Genomic DNA, 26,588 nt, shown 5'->3' with positions numbered 1-26,588 from the left:
GGGTAGCAGGTGTCATATATTAATTTTCAATGCTACATTATTATTATATGTAGCCTAGATGTCTGATTTTTTGATTAACTGAATTTTTTTCTCTGTGGTCTAACACTTAATTTCACAAGTGCTGCATAGTCTTTAAATCCTCTAATCCTGCTTATTTCCATCTAAGTGATCAAATTATGAATGCATTAGCTATAATGGTAGCTAATGTCTATTACTGTAATATGGAAAACTCTGTATAGAAACTATTTTGCTTATATTATTAGTATTGTTATATTTGGAATTTAGTTATTTTGTTTTGGGGTCACATCTGGATCAGGGTCTACAACTGGTTTAGTGTTTAGGCCAGGACTGCAGAGCAAGGATAAAATTCAGGTCTCCTGTATACAAAACATGTGCTCCAACCCTTTGAGCTTCTTCCCTGTCCCCATATTGGTATTTTTAAAACATATTTTTGAGGGACCAGAGAGATAGCATGGAGGTAAGGCATTTGCTTTCATGCAGAAGGTCGGTGGTTCAAATCCCGGCATCCCATATGGTCCCCCGATCCTGCCAGGAGCGATTTCTGAGCTTGGAGCCAGGAGTAACCCCTGCCAGGTGTGACCCAAAAACCAAAAAAACAAAAACAAAAACAAAACATATTTTCTATTTATTTCATTTATTTCATATTTTTTATTTATCTAATATGTTCAGTGCACAAGAATTCATTATTTTAAATCTTGCCAACTATGTATCAATATATTTTCATATTCAGTCCTATAACTATAACTATAACTATAACTATAAATATATATATATATATATATATGTGGTTTTTGGGCTACACTCAGTGACGCTCAGGGGCTACTCCTGGCTATGCACTCAGAAATCAGTCCTGGCTTGGGAGACCATATGAGATGCCAGGGGATCCGTCCTAGGTCAGCTGTGTGCAAGGCAAACTCCCTACAGCTGGCCACCACTCCGGCCCCTTATAACTTTTAACATTACATTATTCTTTTTTTTTTTTTTTTTTGCTAGTACACTAATATATCCCATTATTTTTTTCTTTCCTTTCGTGTAATTTAGGTATAACTGTGACTTCTGAAGATAGTTATGATAACATTATCTTTTTTTTTTATCAACTTGAAAGCCACTGATTTTACTGAAGGAATTTAGTCTCACCACATTCATTGTTGTATGCTTTCTCTTACTTCTGTTACATTGTTTTCTTCTTGGTTTGTTTCCCTTACTTGACTTTGGTTGATTTTCCATGTTTTTTTTTTTTTTATTAATTTGAAACCTTTCCTCTGGTAGAGAGACAGACAGACAGACAGACAGAGACAAAGACAGACAGACAGACTGAGACAGAGTGTGTGTGTTTAGTATCTGTTGGCTTGAAAATCTTACCTACGTTGTGTTTTACATGTGACTGTCTGCTGAATTGGAGTCTGCACAGTGGAATCTACTAACTGGCAAGGGCAACTCAATGCTTTGGCAAATTCAACTGTAGATTCATGTTAATGACCACAACAGATTTTATGGTGGAGGGATTGGCATTCACAGGCATTAGAAATCTTCCTGAGAGAGAGAGAGAGAGAGAGAGAGAGAGAGAGAGAGAGAGAGAGAGAGAGAGAGAGAGAGAGAGAGAGAGAGAGAGAGAGAATTGTATGCCATAGAGGCAGGTAAGGATGGGCTGGGAAGGGCAGAAGAGAAACTGGGGACATTGGTAGAAGTAAATATATACTGGTGAAGGGATGAATGTTGAAACACTTTGTGACTGAAACTCAATCTAGAACAACTTTGAAACTATGCATTTCACAGTCATTCAATGAAGTAATTACTAATAAAAAGAAAAAAATCAATATATTATATTAAATTATATTATAAGTAACAAAAGATCTCCAGAATTTTCCCCCTTGGCTTCAGAGTAATAGTACAACAAATAGGTAGGGCCTCTGCTTTGCATGCAACCTACTTAGGTTTGGCTGATCCCCAGCACCATATATGGTTACCAGTGTCCAGCTAGAAGGGATCCCTGGGTGTAGAGCAAGGAATAAGAGCTGAGTAAAGCTAATGTGACCCCCTACACAAAGAAAAATGCATGGTCCCCTTTTCCCTCATTATTATCCACTGTGAGAACTGGCTCACAACGCATGTGGGTATATGTAGGGCAAAGAGGGGCCAGGTCATAGGTCATAGCATCATTCTGGGGAATGTTTTTGCGAAGTTCGGTTTGAAGACAGGTAGGTTCTGTGTACATCTATGGAAGTATCTACAGAGGACAGACTGTGAGGTTTTTGCACATATGTGTATGAGTGAAAGTTTGCATTGAAATTCTGTAAGTCCTCCGGCAGTAGGAGAGAAGAAGAATGGTATAGCAAACTGTATGAAGACCTGCAAGTAAGGTTCAAGTTACTAAAAAGAGAACCAGGTTGCATCACAAAGAGGAGATTTTCACGATTTAATTAGAGGTGAAGGTGTAGCAATTGAGCACTTGCCTAACAAGTGAAAGGCCCTGTGTTCAATACCCAGTAAAACACACACACACACACACACACACACACACACACACACACACACACACACACACACACCTTTGTATCTATTTTTGGGAGGAGGGGGAAAGATCACACCTGGCTATGCTCAAGGATTACTCCTGGCTCTGCACGTAAGAATTACTCCTGGTGGTCTTTGGGGAATCATATGGGATGCCAGGGATCAAAGCCAGTTTGGCTCTATGCAAAGCAAATACCCTACCCACTATACTATTGAAGTGGCTCCCTACATATTTTTATACTACAAAGAAACTTAAGATTTTAAGAGTTAAGTAATTTATTCCAATGAGTAAGTTATAGATAGAACAATATATCTGTGATGTGACAAGTCTAGTGTTGATTCTAGAACATATAAAAATTACCTCGTTGTTGTGCTTTGAGGGTCATTAAACTCGTGCTCATCACAAGCTCACTGTACAGGGAGGAGCTGCAGGGAGCACGCCCTTGGTGGTCAGGGCTTCACAGTGTAGGTCACGTCGCCAGACCCCAGAGCAATTGTTTCTGTATTGTGCCTCGGGGATTTTTAGAGCACTGCATCATGCTAAAGTCTTTCTTCCCTAACAATATTGCAAAATGATACCATATATCATATTTCTAAGCCCTTAGGCAACTCCAAAAGAAGATGAAAGGTAAAGAAGTTCTCTTGCTGATGCAATGCATTTGGTAGATTGGTTTATGGCCACTGAGATGTAATCTAAACCAGAATCATCAAGCTTTCTGACCAGCTGTCCTCAAAGCCAAGAGCCCTCCCAGATGGACTCTTCTACCTTGGACTTGATGTCAACAACCAAAGTAACATTTTTTTGTTTGTTTGTTTTTGGGTCACACCCGGCAGCGCTCAGGGGTTACTCCTGGCTCTATGCTCAGAAATCGCCCCTGGCAGGCACAGGGAACCATATGGGATGCTGGGATTCGAACCGGGTTCTCCTGCATGAAAGGCAAACGCCTTACCTCCATGCTATCTCTCCAGCCTCCAAAGTAACAATTTTTAACATATTTCCATTAAATCTCAAATTGCTAGCACTCCCACACCTCATTTTCATTGTTGATCAAACACTGAAAAGATGCGGCAAATTCTGTTCATAAAACAACTGGCTTGAGATCCAGAAACTGCCTTACAATTCACTCAGTAAAAGTTCTATTTTTTTACTCTTTTTCTAGAGGCCATGCCCAGTGGAACCAGGCCTAACTGCTCCATATTTAAGCCTGGCAGTGCTGGGGGCTACTAGGGCCATACCTGGCAATGTTCACAGGGAGAACAAGGCATATGACACTGGGTGTCATACTCAGAACCTCACACATGTTAGGCATGTGCTCTAAAACTTGAACTATCTCCCCAGTCTTCATTCAGGGTAAGCCTTTTTATTTGTGGGGGAGTGGCATGAGAAGTTGGGGCATAGGTGGGCCTGCTCAGGGTCAATTATGCTCAGGTACAATCCCAGGTTCTGTGCTCAGAGATTCTTCTTGGTGATACTGGGGAACTTAGACCCAGGATTGTGTTTTCCTTGTGCCTGTATATAACAGGGAGTCTGAGTGAATGCCTGTTTGCATAATCTACTCACATGCAGCTTTCTTGTCCACATTGATGAGATTAACTCACAAGGCAGAACTGGTAAACCAACTCAGGTCATCCTAAAAGGAAGGATTATGAAATCAAATTAGTAAATTCAAATCCCCGATGTGTTTAGCAGTTGTAGTGACTAACTTTATTCTTCTAGGTTCCCATTCTTTTACTTGGAACAATGAGAATGATTTAATTAACAGGAATGTGATATGGCATTCAAAGAGCTTAGCCAGTTTCCATGCATTATGGTAGCTACAGAATTAGTAGGTCAACATTTTATTGGTAGGAAAACAACATTTTATTTATTTTTTAGGTTTTTTTTGTTTGTTTTCTGGGTTACACCGGGTGGCATTTAGGGGTTACTCATGGCTCTGCAATCAGATATTGCTCCTGGCAGGCTTGGAGAGCCATATATGAGATGCCGGGAATCAAACCCGGATCCGTCCTAAGTCGGCGCATGCAAGGCAAATGCTCTACCACTGTGCTATCTCTCCGGCCCCACAAAATTTTATTTTTGTTACAATATATAACCCATAACCTGGCTCAAGTGGCATATGAGTTCACTTCCTGGCACATCAATGGCCCAAACACCACAGGGTATATGGTCTCCACAGTATTTAACAAAAAGCAATGTGGGTCAAGCAATGAATGTTGCTTCTTAGATGCTCTGCACATGGGAAATAAAGGCTAGTAAGGAACCAGGCACAGTGAAGGCCTAGGACCTCCAGTCTTTCTAGGAGTAGAACAGTTCATATGGATCAGTTCATTTTGAGCCCAACAGTAGGGTAGCATTTATGTTTCTAAGTTGCGAAGAGTTGTAGGATCTGTTTTTGATCAAAAATGAGGAGGGGAATGGCATGTGAATTACAGTGTTATAATTTTCTTTGTTGTGAAAGAGGAAAGTTTGGGGGCAAAAGAATAACTATATATATAAGAGAGTCCGAGAGGTTTATTGGGAGCCATAGCAAAACAGATATGATGGAGAATTTGGGAGAAGTTGTTTATAGGTGTGAAGTGTAAAACCTTTAGTCTTACCTTTTAGAAAATTCTGGGTTAAAGAAATATGTTATTCTTCAAGGCTTTCTGGTATTGGAATACATTGTCTTTAAAGGAGGCTCCAAACAGAATCTGGACCATATGAGACTTCAAAATTTATTTCACTTATCACTAGCATGTGGATCATTTCCAGCTGAGTAACATCAAACCCAACTATATGTGTTTGCCATGTGTGTGTGTATTTGTGTGTGTGTGTGTGTGTGTGTGCATGCTGTAATTTGAATTTTGAAGTGGTTGCTGCTAGGCTGAATTACATGATTCTGAAAAGGGTAAACTTCCAAAAGATATTGATCTCTCAAGACTGAATTAATTACTCAGTCACTGAATGAATAGCACTACATCTTGTATATGAGCACCTATTGTTTTGTTTACTTTTCATGACACTAACATCTAAAGAGATAAAGTGAGTGCTCTGGGAGGCATCCAAAATAAAACTATGTGACTGCCCTATATATTTTCAGGATGTATTTATGGAACAAAGAGTACTATCATGGACACCGAGAAGTTTCTAAGGGCAAGTTTATATACAAAAGGACCCAATGTCTCTGTGTCTGGTAACCTGTGTTTACTGAAAAATGCTTTCTGGACATTTTGCATAAGTAGCATTTTAAGCTGAGAGACCCCATATATCAAGGGCCTTGGAGAAAGGGTGAGAGCAGAAACACAGTTAACAAATATCCCAGGTGCTGGTGATAGCACAGAGGATAGGGTAGGGCATTTGCCTGCATGCAATAGACCTGGGTTTGATCCCCAGCATCCCATATGGTCCCTGAGCCTGCCAGGAGCAATTTCTGAGTTCAGAGCCAGGAGTAATCCCTGAGTGCTGCTGGGTGTGAACCAAAAAATACCAGACTGAAACAAAAAACAGAGAGAGCTGATGACAACTTTCATTCTTTTTTGATTGGAAAACTGTTGGCATGGATTGTAATATTCATCAAAGAATGCAAAGATTTTTAGGACCTAGATTTTATAAGTGTGAAATCCTCCCAAATGAAAAAAAAAAAAGACATAAAGGGAATGAAAAGGTGATAATAGTGTGCCACTAAAGGTGTGACAATATGTGCAAAGTCAGCTTAAAAATTAATTGATCAGGGTCCGGAGAGATAGCATTGAGGTAAGGCATTTGCCTTTCATGCAGAAGGTCATTGGTTCGAATTCCGGCATCCCACATGGTCCCCTGTGCCTGCCAGGAGTGATTTCTGAGCATGGAGCCAGGAGTAACACCTGAGTGCTGCCGGTTGTGACCCAAAAACCAAAAAACCAAAAAACCAAAAAAACAAAATTAATTGATGAGGGGCTAGAGTGATAGTACAGCGGTAGGGCATTTGCCTTGCATGCAGTCAACCTGGGACGAACCTGGGTTTGATCCCCAGCATCCCATATGGTCCCCGGAGCCTGTTAAGAGCGATTTCTGAGTTCAGAGCCATGAATAACCCCTGACCACCATGGATGTGGCCCAAAACAACAACAATAAAAAAGTATTTGATCAGAGACAAAGATTTAGTTTATACAGCCAAAAACAGGAACCAAAACCAAACCAAAAACAGGAATCAACATCCTCCCCAAGAACTATTACTGATAAGAAACCACAATATGCCATTCAGCTTCTAAAAAATTAAAAGCCTATACAAATCTAGGAAGCCCCAACCAAACTATGGACAACACCTTAGATTACTTTTTCTCAGTGGACAGCAGCTTACAAAAATGGGGCCACCAATCCTCCAGAGGACACAGAGCTGAGGAACAGAGCTATGCTAAGTCCTTGTCTAGGCCATGGGTTTGGCAGCAGTATCCCATGCCAGACCAGAGTCTGGTCTTTCAAAGTGGACTGTTGACATGTGTATGAAAAATTCACCTAGGGCTCAGAACTGGCAGCCAGCCACTTCATCTGGAATTTGAGAAAGAGCAATCACAAGTAATTCTGAATAGAGGCAAATACTTCACCCATGACAGTAAACCCCGCCACACAGCACCAAATAGCAGAAAAATGGAGATGAGGGAAAATAAAATAAAACTTGCTTTTAATGGCAGTAACACAGGTTTATACTTTATTTTCTAATTCATGCACCATGGTTACAAAGTTGTTCATGATTGAGTTTAAGTCCTACAATGTACACCACCCTTCACCAGTGCATATTTTCTTCTAACAATGTCACCAATTTCCCTTCCATCCTTGCCGTTGCCTGCCTCTGGGTCAAATATCTTACTTCTCTCTCTCTCTCTCTCTCTCTCTCTCTCTCTCTCTCTCTCTCTCTCTCTCTCTCTCTCTCTCTCTCTCTCTCTCTCTCTCTCTTTCTCTCTCTCTCTCTCTCTCTTTCTCTCTCTCTCTCTTTCTCTCTCTCTCTCTCTCTCTTTCTCTCTCTCTCTCTCTCTCTGTCTTCCTTTTTGACATTGTGGTTTACATTATTGTAGCTGAAGGGGACCATGATTATCACTTTATCCTCTTTCAGCACCCAATTTTTTCCAGAGTGATCATTTCCAACTATCTTTGCCATGATGTGATCCCTTCACTGCCCTAAATGCACCCCCCCACTTTTTGTGACAAGATTCCTACCACGTACTGGTCTTCCTGGCCTTCATCTCTATTGATCTCTATTATCTCTGGATATTATTACCATACACTCTTTTATTTTTCTTATATACCACAAATGAATGAGAGTATTCAGTCTATCCCTCTCCCTCTGACTCATTCACTCAATATAATACACTGCATATCCATCCATGTATAAGCAAATTTCATGACTTCCTTTTGTCTAACCGCTGCTTAGTATTCCATTGTGTAGATGTACCACAGTTTCTTTAGCCACTACTTTGTTCTCAGCCACTTGGGTTGTTTCCAGATTTTGGCTATTGTGAATAGTTCTGCGATACATAGGTTATACTTTGAATGTCAGTCGTACTGGTATAAAACAACACAGTTTCAGGTTTGTATCATCAGTGTACATGACATACTCTGCAACCACAAGCCCTTCTCTCAAAGAGAGAAGTGATGATTGCTCCAGAAACACTGCTGCAGCAGAGCATTGGGGCTCATGATAAACTGCCTCTATTCCTGGATCATTTCTCCCTTGTGCTCTTCTTTGACCAAATTGGTGAAGGAAAGATCTGGGGTGCCATTCTCACAGAGGGAATAAGCACTTCAGGGGCAGAAATCTTGGCTTTGAGAAGGGAGGAGGAGCCTACTTCCTTTCAGACTTTTCCAGGGGGAGTTCCAGTTTCTCAGAGAGTCTAAAAACACTTTCCTGGAAGGGACTGAAGGACCAGGCACCTGGCAGGAATCTAATGAGATTATTTAGAGAGAGTACAGAAGAGCTGTGGTCTCAACCACGCCGCCCCCCCCCCGCCCCCCCAGTCCAGCTCACCAGTCTCACATGGGGGACTCTTTATAGATGCGCAAAGGTGAAGGGTTTGAAAACTTGGAAAACACTCACTCTGATTCTATATGAATCTGATTTACAATGTCTAGATCTTAAAAAGGTAAAACTGCTTATAAAACCCTCTTTGTCTCCTTTCCATCAACCTCTTCCTGTATCCTGGGACATTTACTAGAATCGTCCTTATTCACCAAATAACCATGCCCCTGGGACAGCGCTTCACAATCAAGTCTAAGCTCACTTCAGCTTTGTAGGTTAAGGATGAAAGGTAAAAGTGCACAATAGATGTTGTCTTGAGAAAATACATTTTAAAAGTTTTTTTGGAGTCACACCTAGCAGTTTTCAGGGTCTATTCCTAGTTTCCTGTCCAGTGATTAATCCTGTGTCTTAAAAACAAAAACAAACAAAAACAAAAACAAAAACAAGGATGCAGATATCTAATCCAAACGACAGTAAGACAGAGAGCCTCTGGCAGAAATGAAGCTCTTGATTGTTTTCCCAACACCTAGGGATCTCTGCCCTATAGGCTAGGAAGTGAGAAAATCCCAAGCAGGAACTTACCTGAAGAATGTGGGTGTGACAGTCATATGTGGAGCAAACACATACCAAGGAAGAGCTTATTGCTCCAGAGATATCCAGACTAATAAGAACCACATATTCTAGGAAGTTTGTACCTCATTATGGGAACATGGCTTTTGACTCACAGTGATCTGGTTCAGGGGCTCGCTGTGCTGAAAAGCCAGAGATTGGAAAGACTAAAAAGACAGCATATACACTCTTCCATGGAATCTTCTCTCTAATATTCCACACCCTGATTTTTAAAATTGATTCATACCAAATTTTCCAAAAATTTTCAAAATTCGAAATGATCTATTTATAAAATGGGTCACTGTGGTGTGTGTGTGTGTGTGTGTGTGTGTGTGTGTGTGTGTGTGTGAGTGCAATTCAGTAGTAAAGTGTATGCTTGCTTTCATGATTCCTGGTACCAAGCACACACAAAGTCTATTAAAATGATTCCAAATGGACATATTAAGACTGTTACTGCTGTTCAATTGCCTCTGATATTCTAATCTTCCTGTTCATGTACCAATAGCTTTGTGAATGCTCTTAATAATACAAACTATTAACATTATCCATTAGACTAAAATCATTATTACATGAGTGTTTATGTGTGCCAACGTTACATTACTTTTAAAGGCACAAATGAATTCTCATGCATTTCTAGTTGATCATTATCAAGGAAAGCTGCCATTTCCACTTTAGAGATGGTAACACTTGAGTTATTGCTCAACAGAAAGCAACAACAACACATCCTTTCACTCAAGTTGTAAAATTGCATAAAAGCTGGGGCCGGCGAGGTGGCACTAGAAGTAAGGTGTCTGCCTTGCAAGTGCTAGCCAAGGAAGGACCGCGGTTCGATCCCCCGGCATCCCATATGGTCCCCCCAAGCCAGGGGCAATTTCTGAGCACTTAGCCAGGAGTAACCCCTGAGCATCAAACGGGTGTGGCCCAAAAAACCAAAACAACAAAAAAAGCATAAAATTGCATAAAAGCATGGTTTGTTGTCTTTCACCCTAGATCCCAGGTATAATTGTCAACTTATTAACTAGCTCTTCCATGTTTATCCTGTATTAAAAAATCAATAATATAGTACATTTTGATGGGAACATGTGGTTATGGAACTATGTACAGTAACTATGTCCTGTTTAATTGTACAGTAACTATGCAAGACAGAGCTCAGAAATCTCATCAGGAGAATCCTCTGTATAACAACTGACCCCAGAATTTAGCTGCATGAAACAGCCATTTCATTATCCTCCCAGATTCTATGGATCAAGAATTCAAAAATGTTGTGGTAGAGGTGTCTGTCCTCTGTTCCATGAGATATGTGGTCTTAGCTTAGAATAAGTGGAAACAGCCCCGGGTTGCATTACCCACAACCCAGCTAGAGTCTCTGCTTATGCCTGATGCAAGGCTGGAAAGACTAAAGAATAGATTCAACCAGAATCTATCTATGTTGACCAGAACATAAACACACAGCCTTTCCAGAATCTAGCTGTAGTTCTTACTTGGTAGTTCAATATCTAAAAGTTAGAATTCCCAAATGAAAAAGGCAGTAGTGAAAAAAAATCACCCTTTTGTAATTTGTCATAGCTCTTAGACAAAGTAGTCACAATGCTCTTTCCACCACCACCTCCAAAGAAAAACAAATCCTGTTGTAACAGGCTGAAATGGCTGCATATCTGCAGCCATGTAAACACAAGTGCATCTTCAGTTTCTAATTGTTTGGATAAATCATTCTGGGTGGAGTGGGTCCATGATGCTTGGAGGATATTCCAAACCCTTTTTTATTTGAGCCACACCCAGCAATGCTCAGGCATTACTCTTTGCTTTGAGCACAGAAATCACTCCTGTCAGGCTCGAGGGACCAAATGCGATGCCAGATATCGAACTTGGGTCAGCCATGTGCAAGGCAAATGTCATACCCACTATGCTATTACTCTGGCCCCTGTATACTCTGAGCTCTTTGCTCAGATGTTGCTCTTGAAGGTGCTTAAAGGACCATATGCAATGCTGAGGATCAACCAGGGTTGGCAGCATGCAAAGATGAGTCTTAGCACATATTCTCTCTCTCTGACCCCACTTTAACCTTTTTGTTAATAAGCATGTATTGTTAATAGAACATCAACCACAAACAGTCACACTTTATTCCTGGATAACAGGATTCTGAATTGTGAGAGGTTACAGTTCCAGAGTGATATAATGTCCCCACAGCTGCTAAGTCAATATATTGAGTTGGAATAATAGCAGAGAGCTGGCAAGAGTTCTGTTGGTATGCATGAATTTAAAACTGTTCAGCTGGGAAAAATTTAATTTCCCCTATCTTCAAAGTATCACAAAAGAATAAGAAACTCCAAGTTAAACTAAAGCATTTGAAAAACTAAAATTTGAAGAAAATCACTGAATTTTATAAAACTAAGATTTAGATTGAGATGGTAAACTCAAAGTCTTCTTAGAGAAAGACTGAAAAGCCAAACAGGTCAGAGTGAGCCAAGGGAAATATTAGGAGCTGAATTTTTCAAAACATTGCATCTTCTAGAATTTTCTGTGGCCACAGGTCATTTTTAAAATTTAGATTAGGTGGTGGATACTTTCCAAGATTATGTTTTTTAGGTCCTGGTTCTATTAATCTTTATAGCATTCCTTTATGCCTGGAAAAGAAACATTCATTATATTATTATTCCATATTCAATATAAATTATTATTCCATGCTCAATAAAAAGCTATTGAGCATGTACTGTGTTCTAGACTCTGAGCTGATCTCCTGATATATGCATGTTACCCAATACTGAACAATCCTCTGGGCTAAGTACCACTGAACCCATTTTACAAACAAGGAGATGGAGCTGCAGGGAGGTTCATCGGACAAAAGTGATAAAGTGTGTGAGATGTGAAAAGCAGGTTTACATCAAAAGTTTTTTGACTTCAGCACCGGTGTTCTTAGCCACTATCACTGCGTACTATAATATGATGTTTCTGATGAATGTAGCTCCTCTAAACCATAGGTGAGTGGTTTACGGGAGGAAACCTGTGCTGACACTTGTTTGGTTGCAACACCTCTAGCTCTTCTAGCTTTGAGAGAGAAGTTTACCAAACACAGTATGTGTGCAAGGACGGTACTTTTCATTCAGTATTCTGTGAGTCTGGGACTCTGTAAGGAAGAGAGATCACTGTCCTCCCATGCCTTGACAAGCTTCTCTGATCTCCTGAGCGAGAACTCAAGTTAGAGTTGAATGACAATTTACTACTGACCACCTGGTAGAATATGGACCCTACATCGCACTGCTCAGATATTCAGCAGCACCAGACACTACAGTAACATGGAAGTCAGCATTTCTCAGCTTGACAACCACTCCTGGCAGACCACTGCCATTGGATTTTATCCTTAAAATTTTGTTTTGGGGCCAGGGGTTAAATGGTCTTAGGTGTATTGGTGGTGTTAAAAAAAAAAGTACAGAACTAAATTTCCGAGCCAAAGTCAACAACAATGAAATTAAGAAACCCAAACTTTAAAAAATCAAAACTCAAAATGGATCTGTTATACTGGCATGCTGGGGACAGAGGCAGAGGGTTGTGGTATGGGATGCACTTGGGTAACATTGTTGGAGGGAAGTCAACATTAGCCCTAATTCATTGTATATCTGAAGCCCAACTAGGAAGGACTTTAATATTGATGTATGGCAATTGAACCTGGACACACACCCTGAACATGTCCTTCTGGATACATCCCCTTGTCAAGCTGGGTATAAAAGAAAAAACTTGGACCTTTGCAAGGGGGCCCAGGTTAGTGACTAGAGCAGTGCCTACTGGTCTGTGGGGGGCCAGAGATAAAGCATTGGAGAGATGCTGCCTGCTTTGTATCTATCCCTTTCTCTTTCTTTCTTGAACCAGGGCCTCCCCTGCCATCTCTAGCTGATGAATTTCCATTTGTCCCCCTCTTTCAGAAACCCCTGAGCAGAGGCAGGCCTAACTCCAGGAGGAATAAAAAGTATACTTGATTTCTACTTCTCTCTTTTCTCTCAGTCCCAGGCAGTGTCGCTACATGTTGGTGTCCCTGAGTGGCCCCTGCAAGCCTTGCAGCAGCTGTGCAACAGGCAAACTTAGAGCTTACTGCAATAACCTACTGGAAAATGGCAAATTTCTACGCTTTGTAAATCATAATGGTTGCAATAAAAATAAGAAAAAATATTAAAAATTATTTTGTTTAGTTGGACAGGAGATGTGGCTGAGTTTTAGAGCAGATACTGTACATCTATGGTGCCTTGGGCTCAAGCCCCATAACAACAAAAGCAAAACAAACGAGCCAAAAAACTGTTTTAAAACACCCCACCCTTCAAAAATCCTCCTCTATTCTTCGCAGAGAAAATCCAAATGAAGTTCTCATTCATCAAACATATGACAGAGGCTGTTTTTATCATTTAAATTATTTATCCTTCATTGTTTAATGCTTATACCATTCCTCTTGCATAATTCAGTATTACCATTTATGTTTATTAAAAATTGATGATGGGAACAATACTCCCTCTCCATTCTCCCAGGCTACAAATATTTCTCTGTCAGATCCTTTGGAAACAGACAACTCTTTGATTTCCTCTCTGTCTCTTTTTTTCCCCCCTCAAGGCTCATGTTCTCAATACAAGGACCAGAGATTACCTTAATCTATTAACTGATCATTTCCTTTTTCATACCATAAGAAACCTTACCTAAGGAACTCCTTTTCTGCCTTCTAAGACTTTCAGGATTTTAAAAAAAATGACTTGTTTTTCTGGTCTAGCTTACAAGATACAGATGTGAAAAAGGAAGAATAAAGGACAAGAGTCCATAGTGCTAAGCATGTGGAGCATTTGCTTTGCACACAGACAAACTAGGTTCAATCCCTGGCATCCCTTATGGTTCCCCCAAGCACCCCAGGAGTTATTGCTGAGTACTTTTCCAGGAGCCTTGAGCATCACCAGATGCAGCAAAAAATAAAAATGAGAAGGTGTAGGTGTGTGTGTGGGGGGGGCAACCGTCAGTCTTTCAGAGTATATGTGGCCATTTTTTCCTTCTGTGCTTTCCCTAGTTTTTTTCCTTTTTCTCCTCCAATGACTCATTTTCCTTGCCTTTGTTATGTCTTCAGTCACTTCTTAAATTTCTTTTAACTGGCTTGAGTTTTTCCCTTTTTTTTCCCAACTTCTTCCCAAATTCCTTTGCCTGTACTTCTCAATCCTGTGATCTGAGTTGCTGTTTTTATCTTCAAGTTCTAGAACTTTCCGTTACCAGTGTCTGTGACCCATGGCTCTACAAGCAGAAGTAAGTTCAAGGTGCTATCTCTGGACAGAATTGCTTCAGATCTGCTCATTTTACTTTTCTCTGTGGAAGGATAGGGGAAAAACAAAAAGGGGCAAAGTGTGGATGGGTGTGGGAGCTAAGTAGAAGTTAGGAAGCCCCTGAGGACCTGACACTTTATCATTAGTCTGGAAAAGAACAGCAGTGAACTAAAACACAAAGGAATTAGATTTGGTGTGTTCTTTGTGGCTTGCCTTGATATTTAAAAGCCAATCCGGGCAAGATTCAACTCTGACCATTCTCCAGGGTACCCTACTGGACAGGATAAGACCATGACTGTCTTCCTAATCCTGAGACCTAAGTATTGTTTTCACCTCTTCGCTTCCTGCTCACCCTCAGAATCTACCAATGAATGAGCATGACTCATGGATTCGACCTTGTCCTATGTCTGGAGTCCATCCCTGAATGTCACACTGCTGACCTTCTTATACAGCTCCTTGCCTGCCCTGGAAACAACACTATGGGAGTTTTCTAGGTTTAAGTGCCTCCACTCTTAGCCTGCTACAGGCAATGTGACTTATCTGAAATGTGTTATCTGCTGAAAATCATCACCTGCCATGGTATAGATTGAGTCTAATTTTCTCACATGGTTTACCAGACACTCAACATGCGGTAAGTTCTTTATTTCACAAAGACCTGAGTCTAAGTCTGAGTCCTCCATTCCCCTCAGCCACAGGCCCCTGAAAGTTCCACTCTCTGTGTTTCTTCTCTGGTCAACAGCCACACAGAGCTCCTTTCTTTTCCACAGAGACGCCATGCTTTCATTTCTAGGTCTGGGAACATTCCGGCTTTTCTGCTTTGGGCAGGGTATGTCTCCAAGGAGGTCTGCGATTATGGGTCAACTGATGTCACAGTTTCATGTGAGTTTCTGTGGATACAGTGCTGCTTGGGGGCTGCAATGCAGGGACATCTTGGCCATGATCAAAGCCTCCCAGGAGGTGGTTGGGTAATGATGTGGTACCAAGGTAAAAAACAGTGTTGTGTGCCTTATCCACTGTACTATCTCTCTGGGCCTTGTAAAGCAATCATTTTTACTCAATTCCACAGATTCACACTCACAGACCAGAACTGGATTTTGGAGTCTTTTGAGCATACTCCCAAGGCTCCCAACAAGCCTCCTATCCCAGCTTCACCCTGTCCCCAGCTGTGATTTCCTTTTCCTGTGTCCCCAACAGACTCTGAGATCCAGGAAGGTGGGGGCCATGTTCTGCTTTTCCATGACTATATTTTCATTGACTGGTATACATTTGATGAGTATCCATTGTGTAAAGAATGATTGGAGTATTCAGTTTCACTAGAGGCCTTGGTGAACCATGATTACTACTGTTCATGATATGGGCCCTCCCCTGGACTTTGGCCAGGCCTGTGACTAGCTATTTAGCAATAAAGCTATCTACCTGACAAGGTCTAGAGCAGGGTAAAAGGCTTTGGGGATATAAGACACCATGTAGACCATTCAGAGATCTAGCTGAAGGGAGAGAAGTCAGTCATTGCAACTCCCCAGACCATCCTGCTATCTCAAAGTCAGAACACAGCCCCCATGTGACCACAGGAAAGAACAGCAGAAGAGGAGTCCTGCTGAGCCAAGTCCAGAGTGAGTTAGTAAAATTACTAGTGTTTGAAGTCATAGCATTTGTGGAGGCTTTGTTACATAACTCACATAGCTGTGATAAAATATATAAATTAAAAGGAGTGATAAATTCTTCCACAGAACAAATGTGCAAAGATAAGTCAATGTTTATAACAAGCAGATTCAAAATAATAGCAAGAGAACTAAAATAAAGAGAGAGATGTACATTATCAACTTGCCCTTATATTATAACACATTTTCCCTCTACCATTTTCTTTGGTTTTTAAGACATTTTTCCAGTGAAAATATTTTCCTTAAAGAAAAAAAGATAAAATGATTCCTTGAAATCAAGGGGTCTAAGCCAGGAGACTGTGTGATCATTAACACACAAGAGGAAACTAGCCGTGGCTATCCCATTCCAATGCTATGTTTCCTCTTACTCATTGGAGTTAAGGTCCACAGCTGCAGTGAGGGCACAGGGAACCAAAGTGTTCAGAGGCAGGGGAATAGTTCATGGGTGCCTGGCCTGATTGAACTGGGTATCAAATGTTCCATTCAGCATGAAAATTACCCCAAAACTAGAATGACTAATTTTAGCTATTAGATTAAAATGACTGGTAGAAATAAAGTGATGTGTGCATTTAGCCCAGACATCCAATCACACACACACACACACACACACACACACACACACACACACACACACACACACACACACACACTGATTGCTCCTGGAGATAGTGGTGGGCACATACAGTTTTATATTCTGGATAAGGCTAGCTTATTTTTTAAAAACCCAAGTACATCAGTAGAATGAGAAGAAAGTCTAAATGTATAGAGGCCTGAGAGAATTTTAGTCAATATTTCTAATAACTGCTGCTCTTTCAGAAAAAGAATCCTTACATAAAAAAATAAACAAAATGTGTCTTTTGTGAGATTTTTAAATAGCCAAAAAGTTTTCTTTTTTTTTTTTTTTTTGGTTTTTGGGCCACATCGGGCGGTGCTCAGGGGTTACTCCTGGCTGTCTGCTCAGAAACAGCTCCTGGTAGGCACGGGGGACCATATAGGACACTGGGATTCGAACCAACCACCTTTGGTCCTGGATCGGCTGCTTGCAAGGCAAACGCTGCTGTGCTATCTCTCTGCCAAAAAGTTTTCTAATAGTTATTACTTGGACTAACATTTTGAATTTTTGAATGACTTTTGTTTGTTTGTTTGTTTGTTTTTGGGCCATACCCGGTAACACTCAGGGGTTACTCTTGGCTATGCACTCAGAAATTGCTCCTTGGGAACCATATGGAACGCTGGGGGTGGAACCGAGGTCCATCCTGGGTCAGCTGCATGCAAGACAAGCACCCTACCACTATACTACTCTGCCCCAAATGACTTTTTATAGGTAATAATATCTGTGTATTTTTGTTTCGTGATATAGCATGCCTTTTTAAGAATTATGTCCTCATTGAGAACTATCATAACAATGTGAATGAATGAAGCAAGTAGAAAGCCTGTCTAGAGTACAGGCGAGGGTGGGGTGGGGAGGAGGGAGATTTGGGACACTGGTGGTGGGAATGTTGCACTGGTGAAGGGGGTGCTCTTTACATGACTGAAACCCAACTACAATCATATTTGTAATCACGGTGTTCAAATAAAGATATTAAAAAAAAAAAACGACTTATGTCCTAGGAGTCAGAGCAATAGTATATGATGTAAGGTGCTTGCCTGGCATCCAATAGAACCATGTTCAGTCTCTGGCACCTCATATGATCCCCCAAGATTGCCACGAGTGACCCTGAGCACAGGGTCAGGAGTAATCACTAAACACTGCCAGTTGTAGCCCAAAACAAACAAAACCTATGTCCTATTTGAGAGTCTGGGTAAATAGTTCAGTGGTAGTAATTGCCTTGCATATGTGAGGCTTCAGGTTTGAACCAGGCATTGTAAAATAATAAAAATAAGAATAAAATAAAATAAGAATAAATATAAGAATAAAATTTCTATAATGGATTAGAGGAAAGATGTGAACTTAAGACAAATGAAGCAGCAGAACTTTCTCTCAATTAAAAAGAGGTTTTGTGGGCCCGGAGAGATAGCACAGTGGCGTTTGCCTTGCAAGCAGCCGATCCAGGACCAAAGGTGGTTGGTTCAAATCCCGGTGTCCCATATGGTCCCCCGTGCCTGCCAGGAGCTATTTCTGAGCAGACAGCCAGGAGTAACCTCTGAGCACTGGGTGTGACCTAAAAAAAAAAAAAAGAGGTTTTGTTTCACATGTCTGTGAAGCTTCAAACGGGAATGGGAGAAAATGACTTAAGCATAAGAGTCCCGAACTGCACACACGACTATCAGACACTGCTGGCAAAGCAAAAGGAAACTACTTCCCATTCTTCTCTCTCCTTCCCTGATAAGGCTGTTCTGTGAACAGATGCCACTTGGCTGCTTCTTGAGACCCAGAAACTTAGAGAATGGGACATTTACTCTTACACTTTGCTGCCTGTGTGGATAATTTCTGATGGAGATGAGATTGTGTCTTGACTGCAGAGAGAAGACAGGATGTCAAGGCAGTAGACATGAGTCAAGTAGCTCTGCTAGAAAAGAGGCATTTTTTTTACCTTTCAGAGAAGAAATGGAGCTGGCAGAGGAGCAAAAGGTTTTTGCAAGAGAAGAAATGATCCCGGTCAGGTTAAGCTTCTCCCATATCTGGAAATGAGGGGGCAAAGAGCTCAGCAGGAGGGATAGAGACTCATTCTCCATCATGGCCAGTCATTTAACTGTCCCTTCCACACAAGTATTGAAGAATAGTAGTAATTGCTTTATAGAGGGGTAATTGAATGATAAAGGCAGGTGAACAGTGTCCAGAAAGAACACATGGTTCTGTTTATAGTAGGAAAGGGATAGGCATTTACCAAGCACGGTTAGAAAAAGGATATACAGAGTGGAAGCTGAGTTTGGGACAACAGGCAAGAAGGAAGAAGAAGGGAGACCCCCATGAGAAAAGTCTATATGCCAATGACATATAGCCCCATGATGATTTGACCAAATGACACACAAGGGCTGGGATATAGCTGGCTCTGTAGGAATGGACATGCCTTGCATGTGTGAGATACTGGGTTCATGTCATAACATTGCCAAAAATCATGATCATAATCCAAATGACCCAGAATCATAGAGGAGTTTATCAAATGCAAAAGTTTCCATAGAACAGGGGCCGGAGTGGTGGCACAAGTGGTAGGGTATTTGCCTTGCACACACTAACCTAGGACAGACCGTGGTTCAATCCCCTGGCATCCCATATGGTCCCCCAAGCCTGGAGCGATTTCTGAGCGCATAGCCATAAGTAACCCCTGAGTGTCACTGGGTGTGGCCCATTAAAAAATGTGAAAAAAAATATTTTTCCATAGAACAAAATCTCATAAGTATCATCTATTCTTGAGATGAAAAAGCCAGTGTGATGGTTCTTAGGTTAAAGCAGTTCAGACCATGTTGTGTAGGAGGAAGTGGTGGTGGTGTTTCCTGAAGCCCCTAAGAGAGGACCTTAAACATCAGGTATGCCCACCTGGCTGACCAGAGCTGTGCTTCTGTGTTGTTATTGTTTTAAATTTTTTATCATTTTATTTTCATTGATTTATTTTGGTTTATGGACCACGCCTAGCAGTGGTCAAGGGTTACTCCTGTCTTGGTGCTTAGAAATTACTCCTGACAGGTTGGAAGAGGAGAGCAATTGGGATGCCAGGGACTGAACCCAGATTGAGCTAGTGTAAGACAAACACCCTCCCCTCTATGCTATTGCTTCACCTCATTTTGTTTGTTTGTTTAGTTTTGCTTTTAAACTCATTCTGGGGGTGTAGAGATAATACAACAGGCAAGACATTTGCTTTGTATGCAGCTGACCTGGGTTTGAGCCCCAGCACCACATACAGTTCTTTAGCCACCACCGGAAGTGATCCCTGAGCACTGCCAAATATGGTTCAACCTTCAACCCCAAAACAGAAACAAAGGCAAAAATGAGTTTTCTTCTGGGAAAACCACAAACTGGAAGCTCTAGTACATCTCACAGCCCAGAAGAACAAAGCCTTACAGAGAGGAGTCAGTTGGGTGCGGCCCACTACTGCATAACTGGTGTCACAACTGGCCCCCTCCTCCTGGAGCCCATCTCTGTATCCCACATACAGCCTTCTGAAGACTTGGTGAGATAAATTATATAAAACACATTATGAGTATTTTCACAGATATGGGCTTTAGGAGACATTAAAAAATAAAAAAATTTCAAAGAAAGTTTTCAACAAATCCAAAGATCCTTTCAATAGAGGCTCGGTTTTTTGTTTCTTGTTTACAGGGTAACAAAACTCCACGATTATCTCAGAAAGAGCAACGATTTACAGACTGTTACTGCTCGGCTCTGTTTGACTAAAACCTCAAAAATAGGCTATTCGGAGGAACTTGCTAATCTAGAAACCCCCTACTAGGGTTTATCAAATAATTCTGAAAGCAGAGCTGCTGAAGTGATGGAAATTGCATTTAAAACTTCAATGTCTGGGATCGGGAAACTGTTAGTATGATGGTCGGTGAGCATATTGAACAGCAACAGCATCAGAATGAGAACACTATGTTGTGATTTTTCTGGGAAGAAAAGGGAGTTCCAGGGTAGATCTGTACTCTGAGGACTATGGTGTGAGAGTTGACAACCAAGGCAGAGGCAATGAACCTCTTCAAATAGCTACCAGCTTGTACTATGTTAAGAAAATGAACCAATCTGTGGTTTCTGGCATTATTAGCACAGGACAAGCTCCTGGAAATCGCAGAGGTGGACTTCTCTGATATAAGAAGTATACCAAGAATGAATCTGGATCCAACCTGTCTGGGATCAGTTCTGCATTTACTAGCTGTGGAATCTGAAGCAAGTTGTACAACTATTTTGTACTTCTGTTCCTTTGTCAATAAATTAAGAATCCCAAGGAGTCAGGTCTAGAGGAAATGATCTATAAACGTTTGTTCTTGGAGCTGGAAAGATAATACAATGTTAAAGATTCTGGGCTGGAATAATAGCACAGCAGGTAGGGAGTTTGCCTTCCAATGCAGCCGATCCAAATTTGATCCCTGGCATCCCAAATGGTCCCCTGAATCTGCCAGGAGAGATTTTTGAGCACAGAGCAAGGAGTAAATCCTGAGCACTGCTGGGTGTGGTCCCAAAACAAAAAAAAAATACACTAAAACAAAACAAGGTTAAAGGTGCTTGTTGGGGGCCAAAGCAATACACCAGGCAGGGGTGCTTGTCTTGCACATGGCCAAACTAGGTTCAATCCCTGCCATCCTGTATGACCCTTTGACCCCTCCCTTCTTTGCATGAATGATCCCTGAAACAGCCAGGTATCAGCCCTGAGCCTCCCTCCAAAAAAAAAAAAAATTAAAAGGTGCCTTTCTCAGGCTAACCCCCATTCTAGCCCCAGCATCAATAAGAAAGCCCTAATCCCACAAACACTGCCATGAGTGATCCCTGCCTGAGCAGAGCCAGGCGTAACCCCTGAGCACAGCTGTCTCATGTGGCCCCCAAACAAAACAAAACCAATAATACCCGATCATTCTTCCAAGTCACACTGCCTGCTATCTGGCAGGGAGTAGGGGTTCAGCTCTGGGACAGGCCAGCAATGCTGGGCTGCTGATGCTGGAGACACCTTTCAAATCCTCCAAACTTGCTGAGCCTAACAGGATGATGTGTCTGATGGTAGCTTCCAGGATCTGACTGAGCAGTCAGGAACAGATGCTGAGAGAGGGAAGGAAGCATGTCCAGCACCACTTTATCTCATCCCATCACAGAGCAGCAACAGTTCACTCTGTCCACTCACACCCTGGACCAACCACATTCTAGAAGGCCACAGACTCGGGAGCAGTTGCTTTAACCCAGGGGTCTCAAACTCAATTTACCTGGGGGCTGCAGGAGGCAAAGTTGGGGTGAGGTAGGGCCGCATAAGGGATTCCACAAAAAAAAAAAAAGTCCTCAAACATCATTATTAACAGTTTTAATTATTTCTTCTGAACATGAATAGAACATTGAGTGAAGATCATGGACAGTTCTTCTGAACATGGCATCTTTTGCCTATTCTTTGCTGCCAGAGACTTGACAGCGCTTCTTCTCACAAATCTGAACCACATTTGGCTTTAGAGAGGAAGCAGATGAGACCCTCAGTATGGCTTGAAGATGATCATCATTAAGTCTAGACATGTACTTCGACTTATTAAAGTTCAACGTGGAGAATAACTTTTCACACAAATATGTGCTCCCCAAAAGGCACGTGAACATTCGGGAAAGCTCAGGGAAGCTGGGGGGCAATTCTCTCAAAAATTGTCCATGCATGTCTGCTTTTCCATTAATCTCCCTGAACTTAGCTTTGAGATCAGAGTTGCATTGCAGGTCAATGAGCTCTATTTGAAGCACAGGAGGGGCATCTTGCACATCAAAGGAAAAGGGGTTCACAAAAGTTTGGAAAGTGGCTCTGTGCTTTTTGAAGTCTGCAAATCTGTGATCAAATTCCTTCTTTAGCTTAAAAATAGCATCAACATATTTCTCACCACTGAATGGTATGCCTGCATCCACAAGTTCCTTGCATGCTGGGAAATGGCAAAGGTTTGTCTGAGAGAGCTGAGATTTCCATCACACAAGTTGTGTAGAGAATGCTCTCACATTGTCATAGGCAGCAATGATAAGCTGCCCTGGGCCTTGTAACATCTTGTTTAGTACATTCAGCTTATGTGTGATATCAACAAGAAAAGCTAAGTCCATGAGCCATTTGTGATCACTCAATTCAGAAACAGCATTCTCTTCTTTTTTTTTTTTTTTGGTTTTTGGGCCACACCCGTTTGATCCTCAGGGGTTACTCCTGGCTATGCACTCAGAAATCGCCCCTGGCTTGAGGGGACCATATGGGACGCCGGGGGATCGAACCACAGTCCGTCCTACGCTAGCGCTTGCAAGGCAGACACCTTACCTCTAACGCCACCTTCCTGGCCCCAGAAATAGCATTCTCATCCTTCTCCATGAAGGCTTTCACTTCTCTTAACTCAAAAAATCTTTTCAGGACATTTCCCCTGCTGAGCCAACATACCTGGGTGAAATAGAGCACATCTCCATATTCTGACTCCATTTCCTCTAAAAAAGCACGGAACCTCCTGTGCTTTAAGCCCCTGGATCTGATTTGGTTGATGCATTTCACAACAACAGACATCACATTGTCACACGGCAGGCATTTACTGCAAAGGGCCTGCTGATGGATAATGCAGTGAAGAGCAATGGCCTTCTCTACACCCTCCTCTTCAAGTTTTTTTTGAACAAGTGCCACAAGTCCATTTTTCCTCCCTGTCATCGATGGCATTCCATCGGTTATTATTCCAACAAACCTCTTCCATGGCAAACCTGCATTCTCAATGGCATCACACAGATGCCGAAATATCTCATTAGCGGTGGTCTGGCCATGCATTGGAATTATTGTGAGCAGCTCCTCTGTCAATTCAAAATTGCAATCAACACCACGGACATAAATTGTGAGCTGCACAGTGTCTGTTATATCTGTGCCCTCCTCAAGAGCAACGAGTATGCATCAAAACATTTGGCTTTCTCACACAGTTGATGATAAATGTCACTTGACATGTCAGAAATGCGCTCTGCCAGTGTTGGCAGAAAGGCCGATTTTGCTAAACTGATCTTTCTTTTCCAGACAGATAATAATTGCAGCCTGTAACATGCATTTTTTTTAAACAAACTCTCCTCTGTGAATGGTTTCCCTGCCTTAGCAATCATCTCACTAACCATATAACTAGCTTCGACTGATGCAAAATTCTCTTTGGTTGCTTTCTTGAAGGAATCTTGTTGCCTCATTAGACATGCTTTAAGATTGGCAACCCGCTTGGCTCTCTCATTTCCTTGATATTTTGCACATTCCTCAGCATGTTTAGTTGAATAATGGCGTTTCAAGTTGTATTCCTTGTGCACTGCAACTTTCTCTGAGCAAATAAGACAAGTGGGGATGCCCCTGTGCTCAACAAAGAAATACTGTGTCTCCCACTTTTCCTGAAATTGTCTGTGCTCATCATCTTTCTCTTCACTTCAGGCTTTGATGAAGTCATAATGAAGGTATGACAAATCTAATTCTATAATAAACTTCTCTCCCTTAGGCCTCCGATAATGCAAGGGACAGCGGGCAGGAGCAGTGGAAATGACGTCTGCGCTAGGCGCAAAATACTCGCAATTATTCGCTTACCGAATATTCGCAATAAAAAATTGCATTAGTAAGAAAAAAAATCGCAAAAAATAGCATTAAACATTTGCATACCCCGAACGGAACTGCTTGGGGTATGCAAATGTTTAATGTGATTTTTTTTCTTACTAATGCGATTTTTATTGCGAATATTCGGTAAGGGAATAATCGCAAATACTGCGATATTTGAAGGCCAGCCGCGGGCCACAAAATGTTGTACTGAGGGCCGCAAATGGCCCACGGGCCACGAGTTTGAGACCCCTTCTTTAACCTTCTGTGGTCTATTTTCTCAACAATAAAAACAACAGCACCACTCTTAGAGATGTAAGTGTAATATCCATAAAGCCAGATCATCTCAGTAAGAGAGACATCAGACATCTCAGTAAGAGAGACACCAGCTCAGATCACCCACGCTCTTGGCTAGGTAACACCTGAGCAGCAATGGGAAGGGAGAATTAGAGTTAGCAACCTGTGCAAAGTTTGGCAGCCTAGAAGCACTGGGCTCCCGTTTCGCATCCCTGCTGTGATCCAAAGGTCTGAGGTGAATCCCCAGGCTAAGCAGTCGGTACTGGGGTTGTGGAGGTTCTGGATCTAAGTCTGGCACCCGATGATGACAGGCACAAGCTGACTGAGCAGGCAGGTGTGAGTGAGTTAAGGCTCAAGGATGTGAGCTCTGAGCTAGAAGGTGGGAGGAAATGACTGATTTTATGGAAACATTCATCGGATGGTAACAATTCACTGGTGAAAGCTCATTAAAGCCCTTCCCAACTGCCTGGTGCAGTTTGGTGCAGTTGGTATTTCTGATCGGTCCTTAGCCCTCTCCCTGCAGCAATATGGACCCTCCGTCCTGTCTTGGGGCCTGGGCCCTAGTTCCCACCTCAGGGCCTTTGTACTGAACATTTCCTTTGCTGGATGCTGGCACCTCCATCCTTCATAGCTGGCTCTCTGATTCCCTCAATATTCACATCCCGAAGCCTTCCTTGGCACACCTGTCTCAGATGATGGTTCTATCTTCTTCTGTTCATCTTTTCAGAGCCACGATCACTCATTAATTTGCCCAGGCATCACTCCAAGTATCAACTGTCCAAGCATTCACGTGTCTAAGCAGTTATCTGTTTGCTCAGACAGTTTCTTTCAGAACTAAAACTCCACAGAGACAAGAACAATCAATGCCTCTCAGCAAGCCTCAGGACTGAACAATGAATAAATGTAGGTGAGTGCAAAGATGAAGCAAAGCCAAACTGCAGGGGTGTAAGGAGGTCTGGGAGTGACCTCTTGAAGAGGGAGAAGGGTACTCTGGATCTGCATAAGTACACACAGAGTCAACAGTGTCCATAATCCCTAATCAGTCCAATCTCATTTCTAGGAAGAACGCTTCCGCTTTATTATTTCATGTTTAAATTTAATGTCGGTGGGAGGGAGGCCGTAGAGAAGTTAGAAACAGACTGAAAAGGGAACCAAAAGCACAGGCATGTCCTTTCAGCAACCTCCTCTCCCTAGAACGGAGGTCAGCAGTGAAGGGGGCGTGGGAGGAGATGAGGGAAAGCAGGGCCATCCTAAGGCTCCAGAGAGTGCAGTGAGGCTCTGGGAATAGGGCCGGGCTCTGAGCAAAGTCTAGGAATAAATCTGGACTCTTGGGAAAGTCCTCTCCCAACCTGAATTATGGAAGGCAGGTCCGGGGCACTTCCAGTTGAGAGGGTCAGTGCTCATGGCCACTAACCCCACCACAAGCTCCGAAGAGGAACATTTGTCAAAGGTTCCCTTGAGACAGAGAAGGAACTAATAAAACATTTGAAGCTTCAAAGCTCTTAGCTAATGTTTCCCAGTTCCACTTGATAAAGAACCTTGAAGGCAGCCATTAATAGCTCTCATTTTAACAGACTAGGGAAAGATTGTAATAAATGTGGGAACAAAGCTCCTGCTCACACCCAGCCCCCAGTCTGAATGGTGTCTGGTGAGGAAAGTCAGAGTGGCCTAGGCCTGGGAAGAGAAGTGGGAAGGAAGTTCAATACTCACTTTCTTGTTATCAAAGTCTGGTTTATGGAACCCCCAAGGCCAGAGAAACCCTCCCCCCAACACACATACTACAAAGATTCTGAACTCCAGGCAAGAATCAGCTTCATGGAAAATGCATGCAGGTCTCCCTACTTTCCCACTTGCCACCACCCAGCTCTCTGCTTCAGCTGAGCTCAGCAGCACAAGTACTGGGATATCTAGAAATTGCTTCCATATGTGGGCACAGGAAGCATGTGCTGATTGGCTGCCAGGGTGAACACTGGGGCTGCCTTTCCTTCCTGCCAGAAAATTCTGCTCAGGCTAAAGTGAGCCACAGGGGCGGTCGTTGGAGCTGAAGAAGTGCAG

General features: G+C 42.1%; 1 protein-coding gene across 1 annotated transcript in view; it reads right to left on the bottom strand.

Moving 5' to 3' along the window:
• Positions 1-26,588, bottom strand: part of WIPF1 (WAS/WASL interacting protein family member 1) — a 127,673-nt gene that overhangs the window by 77,247 nt on the left and 23,838 nt on the right. Inside the window, exon 2 of the mRNA XM_049773437.1 lies at positions 4,094-4,163. The gene's annotated coding sequence lies outside the window, so the exon portion shown is untranslated. The remainder of the gene's footprint in view (positions 1-4,093; positions 4,164-26,588) is intronic.

This window comes from Suncus etruscus, chromosome 5 (genome assembly GCF_024139225.1).
Source record: "Suncus etruscus isolate mSunEtr1 chromosome 5, mSunEtr1.pri.cur, whole genome shotgun sequence".
Taxonomy (NCBI): Eukaryota; Metazoa; Chordata; class Mammalia; order Eulipotyphla; family Soricidae; genus Suncus; species Suncus etruscus.
This window is presented reverse-complemented; position numbering and strand designations above follow the sequence as displayed.